The following is a 7,597-nucleotide window of genomic DNA, read 5'->3' as shown; positions in this document are numbered from 1 at the left end:
AAAAGCACATCCAGAAAGTTTTTTAACCCTTTAGGGGAGTCACAGAAATAAAAGCTAAGTGTGTAAGAAATTAGAAAATTTTAATTTTCTGTGCAGAGATTTTATTGTAATCCAATATTTTTCATAATTATAAACCTATTACCAGAGAAATGCACCCCAATATTTATTGCCCTGTTTCTGCAGTTTATAGAAATACCCCATATGTGGCCCTATTGCGCTATTTGACGCAACCACAAGTCTCAGATATAAAGGAGCGCCTAGTGAATTTCAATGGCTCCGTTATAGTTGGTCATTTCTGACTGTACCACTTCAGGTTGGCAGAGGCTCTGGGGTGCCAAAACCTAAAAAACACCCCTAAAGGGACACCATTTAGAAAACTACACCCCTCAAGGAATGTAACAAGGGGTGCGGTGAGCATCTGGACCCCACAGGTGCTTCACAGATTTTCCGAACAATATGGCGTGAAAAAAGGCAAAAGTATTTTTTACACTAAAACGTTGTTCTAGCCTTCAATTTTTCATTTTCACAATGGGATAAAAGAAAAAAAAAAACACAAAGCGTGTAGCACAGTTTCTCCCGAGTACGGAAATACCCCACATGTGGACATAAAGTGCCAAGCGGGCGCAGTACGAGCCTCCAAAGGGAAGGAGCGCCAATTGGCTTTTGGAAGCTGGATTTCAAGGGCCACGTCGCATTTACAGAGCCCTCGTGCTGCCAAAACATTGGAAACCCCCCACAAGTGACCCCATTCTGGAAACTACACCCCTTAAGGAATCTAACAAGGTGTTCAGTAAGCATATGGACCCCACTGGTGACGGGCACAAATGTGGAAAAATGTGACGTGAAAGTGAAAATTTTCATTTTTTCACTTTCACGTCACAAATGTGCCCATCATCAAGGGGTCCATATCCTCCAGCACGAGGGCTCTGTAAATGCGACATGGCGTTCATCATCCATTCTAGCCAAATCCAACCTTCAAAATCCAAATGGCGCTCCTTACCTTCGGAGGCTTTCCCTACACCCACGTGGCGCTTTATGTCTACATGTGGGGTATTTACGGACTCGGGGGAAATTGCTCTACACATTTTGTATTTATTTTTTTCTTTTAACCCCTTGTGAAAATGACAAATTCAAGGCTAGACCAACATTATAGTGTAAAAAATGTAATATTTCATTTTCACGCCACATTGTTCCACATTTGTGCCCGTCACCAGTGGGGTCCATATGCTCACTACACCCCTTGTTACATTCCTTGAGGGGTGTAGTTTCCATAATGGGGTCACGTGTGGGGGGTTTCAACTGTCTTTGCAACACAGGGGCCTTTTAAATGCAACATGGCCCCTCGAAATCCATTACAGCCAAATCCAGCCTCAAAAAACCAAATGGCGCTCCTTCCCTTTGGAGGCTTACCCTGCCACCGCATGGCGCTTTATGTCCACATGTGGGGTATTTCTGTACTCAGGGGAAATTTCTCTACAAATTTTGTGTTTTTTTTTTTATCTTTTAGCCCCTTGTGAAAATGAAAAAATCATGACATGATCAATGATTTGGAGTAAAAATTTTAAAAAATTACACTAAATGTTGGTCTAGCCTTGATTTTTTCAAGGCTCTCCGTTCACACGTGTCGGCGGCCGGGCAGGAAGTCAGCTATCACATAGAGTAAGGAAGCAGCAGGAGGGGGGAGCGGAGGGGGATGATAGCTGCAGTGATGAGCGGCTCCCCCTGCGTGGCATCGCGGCAGCGATCTCAGCCATATAAACCGGCTACTACTCTCCCATCACCTGCACATGCTATGAGCAGGTGGGGAGAGTAGTAGTTGAGAGTAGTCCACAGCGGCGGGCGTTCGGTAGCGGCGGTAGTGGCGGCAGCGGCGGGCGGCAGGCTTACTGTGATGTACTGATTGCTTACATTTATGGAATACTTTGGGGAGCAAGGACACTTGCTCCCCAAAGTATTTCATAAATGTATTCAATCAAAAACACTGTATATTACATTACATACACATCCATTGTAATTCCAATGGAGTGTCCAGCAGGGGCGCACTATATATAGAAGTCAATGGTACTCTTTGACTTCTATATATGGTGCGCCCCCTGCTGGACACTCCATAGGAATTACACCTTTCGTCGTGACGTCACTGCTTCTGAGAGAATTCTAACACTTCCTGGTACACTAAATTAAGGGAAATAGCAGTATAGGAGCATTTCCCATAATTAATGTACATTAGAAAATTGTATAACTTTCCATCAGTAATAACACATAAAAAAATAATTTTGGCCGGACTTCTCCTTTAATTAAGATATGTTTCAGCTCCAGACAGCCAGCTTATGCTAAAACTGCAAGACCGGACCTCCAGAACTTCCTCTTTCTGGATGACTAAAGGAGAATCTTGACAGCTTGCCAATTGCTGAGCAGACAAGCCAGAACTTGCTATATACCATATAAATGCAATAATATAACCATTCGTTGCGCACTTTTATATACTATTTATATCTGAAAATCAAGTTATCCAATCATGCTATACCTAATATATACATGTGACTATGTAACCACTCCTGTATTCCGCGATTATAAAATGAAACAGTTTTTTAATAAAGAGGAAGTTGGTGTGTGCACACATCTGTGGTTTCTGGTTGTTCTGCGTCTAAGCTTCTGATGCGGGCTATCCACTGTACCACCTGTTAGCTAATTAGAACAGAGACAGTTAATTGATGCAAGGTGGCTAGAAATAGAATGAACACCTTGACAACCTTTATCCAGCAGTGGGAAGATCAGTTCCCGAACGATCTCCCCACTAACTCGGAGGATGGGGGGCGGGCATTTGGGGGCTGGATTCAAGTGTCCCTTCCTTCATACAAGGGTACGTGCACACTGCGGAATGGCGAAGGATAACCCTTTGTGCATTCAGCAGCTGGCACCCACCGGCGGACTGATGCGGGCGCGCGTCTCCGTCCATGTCATAGACTCCATTCTATGCACGGGCGGATTCCGCTCTCCGTCCAATGTGTTCATTCTTTGGATGGACTATGGAATCCACCCATGCATAACATGGAGTCTATGACACGGGCGGAGACGCACGCCTGCATCAGTCCGCCGGCGGGTGCCAGCTGCGGAATGCACAAAGGGTTATCCTTCGCCATTCCGCAGTGTGCACGTACCCTAAATCTGTAAGTGTACCCTGAGGTACTCTCACAGAGTTTGTAGAATTTCATGCCATACCGTTATCTCTTATTGGGACGGTACTGGCGGAAAAGACGTGTCTGGATGGCAGCGTACGCTATGCTACCTCCAGACACGTCAATGGATGATGAGGATGAGGATGAATGGAGGAAAAAAGGATCCCCCATTCATCCTCACTGGCTGTTTCGGTGTCCGAGGCAATAATAATAATAACGTATGCGTCTGATACCGAAAACACACCAGGGGGCCACTTTTATATGGGGATTGGTATATGGGGTATGTAGTGGTGTAGTGTCAAACTTTATTCAATGTAGTGTAGTGTGGTGTAATGAAGTATTTTTTACGTGTTTTTTTTACAGTAAGTATAAAAAAAAAAACCTACGCCAAAAATGGTGTGGCTGATAAATGCCGCACTTATGTGGCAGTAGGATATAGAAAAAAAACACCCTACGCCAAAAAGGAGGAGTTGCTGATTAGCAGCGCACTTTCGTGCGATGCTGATCAACACTCAGCAGCGATAGGGTGCGGAAAATAGAAAAAAAAAATCTTTTACTACATACTGAACATCCCTATAGCTGCTGATAAGTGTATTACACTTTTCAGCCGCTAGAGTGCAGCAGAGCGCAAAATCCGGAAGACGACGACGCTGGAGCAAAAAAAAAAAGCCGAACGGGACCGCACGGAAGAAGCCGAAGACCCGAAGAGAAGACGAGGACGCCGCGAACCCGGAAGACGCCGATCAGGACCCCGGGACAGGTGAGTAATGTACAAATACCTGCTCTGGACCCCTCAGCTACCTAGCTGAGGGGTCCAGAGCAGGTATTTATTACTTTTGGGGACTTTGATCGCCGTGAACCCGGTCACCGATGGCCCGGAAAGGTTCCACTGATCAGCCAATAGCAGCGATCGTCGGCATGGGGGGGGGGGTTAACAACCCCCCATGCCGACAGGGAGAGATGGCCTGCAGTGTATTTCTGCAGGCCATCTCTCCCGATCGCATGCGGCCGGTCCGCGGCGCCCTCTTAAAGGACCCGTGTACCGGTACGTCATGGGTCCTTAAGTGACAGTGATCCATGACGTACCAGTACGTCATGGGTCCTTAAGAGGTTAAACTATGAAATCCGAAAAAATCCGAAAGTTCGGTTTGACCGATCTTTTGAAAAGTTCACTCATCTCTAGTAGATTTATAGGCGAAATCGTTTAAATCCCCCCAGTGATGTGGCCTGAGAGTGGCGATCAACATTATATGTGTATAGTACAGGATTTCAACAGGTTTCAAATACTAGCCTATATGAAAACCTTAGAGAGAAATCCTTCTGTTGTTCGCCTCAGGCAGCAGATTGATGTCATTCACCTCTGCTCAAAGAATCCATACACATGTTGGTAGAGCATGATAGATGAGTGTACATAGTGCTTTTGTACTGAATGTACAGAAATACAGTGATGAACTAATGAAATTGTGTAATACAGGGAGCTGGCATCATTGGCACATTACGACAAGCACTCATAATCAGACCATTGGCATTTTAGACATGAAAGATATACCAACTTCCTCTTAGTCATAACCCTCCTCCAAAGATTCAACTACAACACCTTTCACCTTTCTCCCAGCCACGCCTGTTAGTTCAGTGCATTATCACGCAAGGAGGTGGTTACTTCTCTTAATTCAAGTATGAGAATAGAAACCTGCTCGTTCACCTAGCAGAGACCTTGAGAGGATTAACACTTTATACTTCTTCCAAGGTAAGATATAACAATTTTATGTAGAGGGAAAGGTGGATATAAATTCATTAATACGGAGCTGTGTATAGAATAGCGCTCATGCCACATTTCCTGTTTGTACAATTATTTCTAGAATCTGTATCATTGTTAAAGAACTATGGTGAAGATTAGCAACTCTAATGTTAGCTAATAAATGTATAGCCGGAATATTGTGTGTGATACAAATCTCGATTGATCAAATCTCTAAACAAGTACAAAGCCTAGACATGTGAAAATAGTGGGACATATATTTGATGTGTTTGTTTATGTTTTATAACAACTATAATGTAAGTTAATAAGGAGTTCTTTGTAAGACGTGGCTTTTCCTTTTTCTCTTATTTCAAAACAAATTAGAACATAGCATAACAAAGCAATTGTTCTTAACCCCTTCAAGACTAAGCCTATTTGGGCCTTAATGACCAGGCTCATTTTTCAAAATCTGACCTGTCTCACTTTATGCGCTTATAGCTCAGTGATGCTTTAATGTATGCTAGCAGTTCTGAGACAGTTTTTTCGTCACATATGGCACTTTATATTAGTGTCAAAATTTGGTTACTACTTTGTGTATTTTTTGTGAAAAACATCAAAATATCATGAAAAATAAAAAAAATTAGCATTTTATGAACTTTGAAATTCTCTGCTTCTAAAAAAAAGAAAGTCGTATCACATAAATTAGTTACTAAGTCACATTACCAATATGTCTTCTTTATTCTGGCTTTATTTCATAAACATATTTTACTTTTTTAGGGTGTTACAAGGCTTAGAAATTTATCAGCAAATTACCACATTTTCGTGAAAGTTTCCAGAACTGATTTTTTTAGGGACCAGTTCTAAGGGGTATATTGAGCATTTTAACCCTACAGGGGCTGGAGCAAAGTATTCACCATTAGGCCGTAAAAAAATGGAAAATTAAAATTTTCCAATAATATATACGTTTATATTAAATTTTCTCATTTTCAAAAGGAACATGAGAGAAAAAGCACCGCAAAATTTGTAATGCAGGTTCTCATGAGTACAACGGTACCCCATATGTGGGCATAAACCACTGTATGGGCACACAGCAGGGCTCAGAAAGGAAGAAGCGCCAATTAGCTTTTCCAATGCAGATTTTGCTGAAAAAGTTTCTGAGCGCCAGGTACGTTTGCAGAGGCCCTGTAGTGCCAGCGGAGTAAAATCCCGCCATAAGTCACCCCATTTTGGAAAGTGCGCCCCTCAAAGAATTCATCTTGGGGTGTGGTGAGCATTTTGACCCCACAGGTATTAGAGGAAAGTATTCAAAAGTAGACAGTAAAAATGAAAAACTCAATTTTTTCCAATAATATGTTCATTTAGTTTGAAATATCTCAATTTCACAAGGAACAAGAAAAAAAAGTACCCCAAAATTTGTAACGCAGGTTCTCCGGAGTACAACGGTACCCCATATGTGGGCATAAACCACTGTATGGGCACACAGGAGGGCTCAGAAGGAAAGGGGCGCCAATTAGCCTTTTCAATGCAGATTTTGCTGAAGAAGTTTCCGAGCGCCAGGTGCGTTTGCAGTGCCCCTGTAGTGTCAGCGGAGTAAAATCTCCACATAAGTCACTCCATTTTGAAAAGTACACCCCTCAAAGAATTCATCTTGGGGCATGGTGACCATTTTGACCCCAGAGGTATTGGAGGAAAGTATTCAAAAGTAGACAGTAAAAATGAAAAATGCGAATTTTTCCAATAATATATTCCTTTAGTTTGAAATTTCTCAATTTGTCGAGGAACAGGAGAAAAAGTTTACCTCAAAATCTGTAACGCAGGTTCTCCTGAGTACAACGGTACCCCATATTTGGGCATTAACCACTGTATGGGCACACAGCGGGGCTCAGAAGGGAAGGAGCGCAATTTGCTGGAGCAAAACCACAGCTAGTAATAGTTATTAGAATAGCGCAGTTACTAAAACAAAATAAAAAAAAATAAAATTACAGATAATGGGGGGTGGTTACAGACAGTCTGGGGTGGTTATGGGTAATCTGTAGGTGGTTACGGGTAATCTGGGGTGGTTACGGGTAATCTGGGGGGGATACAGGTAATCTGGGGTGGATACGGTCAACATGGGGTGGTCATGGGCAACCTGGGGTGGTTACAGGCAACGTTGGGTGGTTAAGGGCAACGTAGGGTGGATACGGACAACCTGCTGTGGTTACAGACAACCTGGGGTGGTTACAGGCAATCTAGGGTGGTTACAGACAACCTGGGGTGGTTACAGGCAATCTAGGGTGGTTACAGGCAACCTGCTTTGGTTACGGGAAACATGGGGTGGTTAGGGGCAACGTGGGGTGGTTACGGGAAACATGGGGTGGTTACAGACAACCTGGGGTGGTTACAGGCAATCTAGGGTGGTTACAGGCAACCTGCAGTGGTTACGGGAAACATGGGGTGGTTACGGGCAACGTGGGGTGGTTACGGACAATCTGGGGTGGTTACGGACAGTCTGGGGTGGTTACGTACAATCTGGGGTGGTTACGGATAAACTGAAGTGCTTATAGGTAATCTGAGGTGGGTACCTGTAATCTGGCATGGTTATGGGCAATCGGGAGGGGGTCATTGGCAATTTGGGGTGGTTAGAAGCAACGTGCGGTGGTCAGAGGCAACGTGTGGTGGTCAGTGGCAACGTGCGGTGGTTAGA

The 7,597-nt window shown here is 43.7% G+C and overlaps 1 protein-coding gene across 4 annotated transcripts in view; it reads left to right on the top strand.

The window, feature by feature from the left end:
* The first annotated feature begins 4,820 nt into the window (after positions 1–4,820).
* Positions 4,821–7,597, top strand: part of LOC138786003 (hematopoietic SH2 domain-containing protein-like) — a 57,637-nt gene continuing 54,860 nt past the window's right edge. For 3 of the 4 annotated variants that reach the window (XM_069962592.1, XM_069962594.1, XM_069962593.1), the window contains exon 1: positions 4,825–4,923. The gene's annotated coding sequence lies outside the window, so the exon portion shown is untranslated. Of the gene's footprint in view, positions 4,924–7,597 lie in introns of all 4 variants that reach the window. The other variant, XM_069962590.1, reaches the window with a different exon arrangement.

This window comes from Dendropsophus ebraccatus, chromosome 3 (genome assembly GCF_027789765.1).
Source record: "Dendropsophus ebraccatus isolate aDenEbr1 chromosome 3, aDenEbr1.pat, whole genome shotgun sequence".
Classification (NCBI taxonomy): domain Eukaryota; kingdom Metazoa; phylum Chordata; class Amphibia; order Anura; family Hylidae; genus Dendropsophus; species Dendropsophus ebraccatus.
Note: the sequence above shows the minus strand (reverse complement) of the source record. Positions and strands in the feature narration are given on the sequence as shown.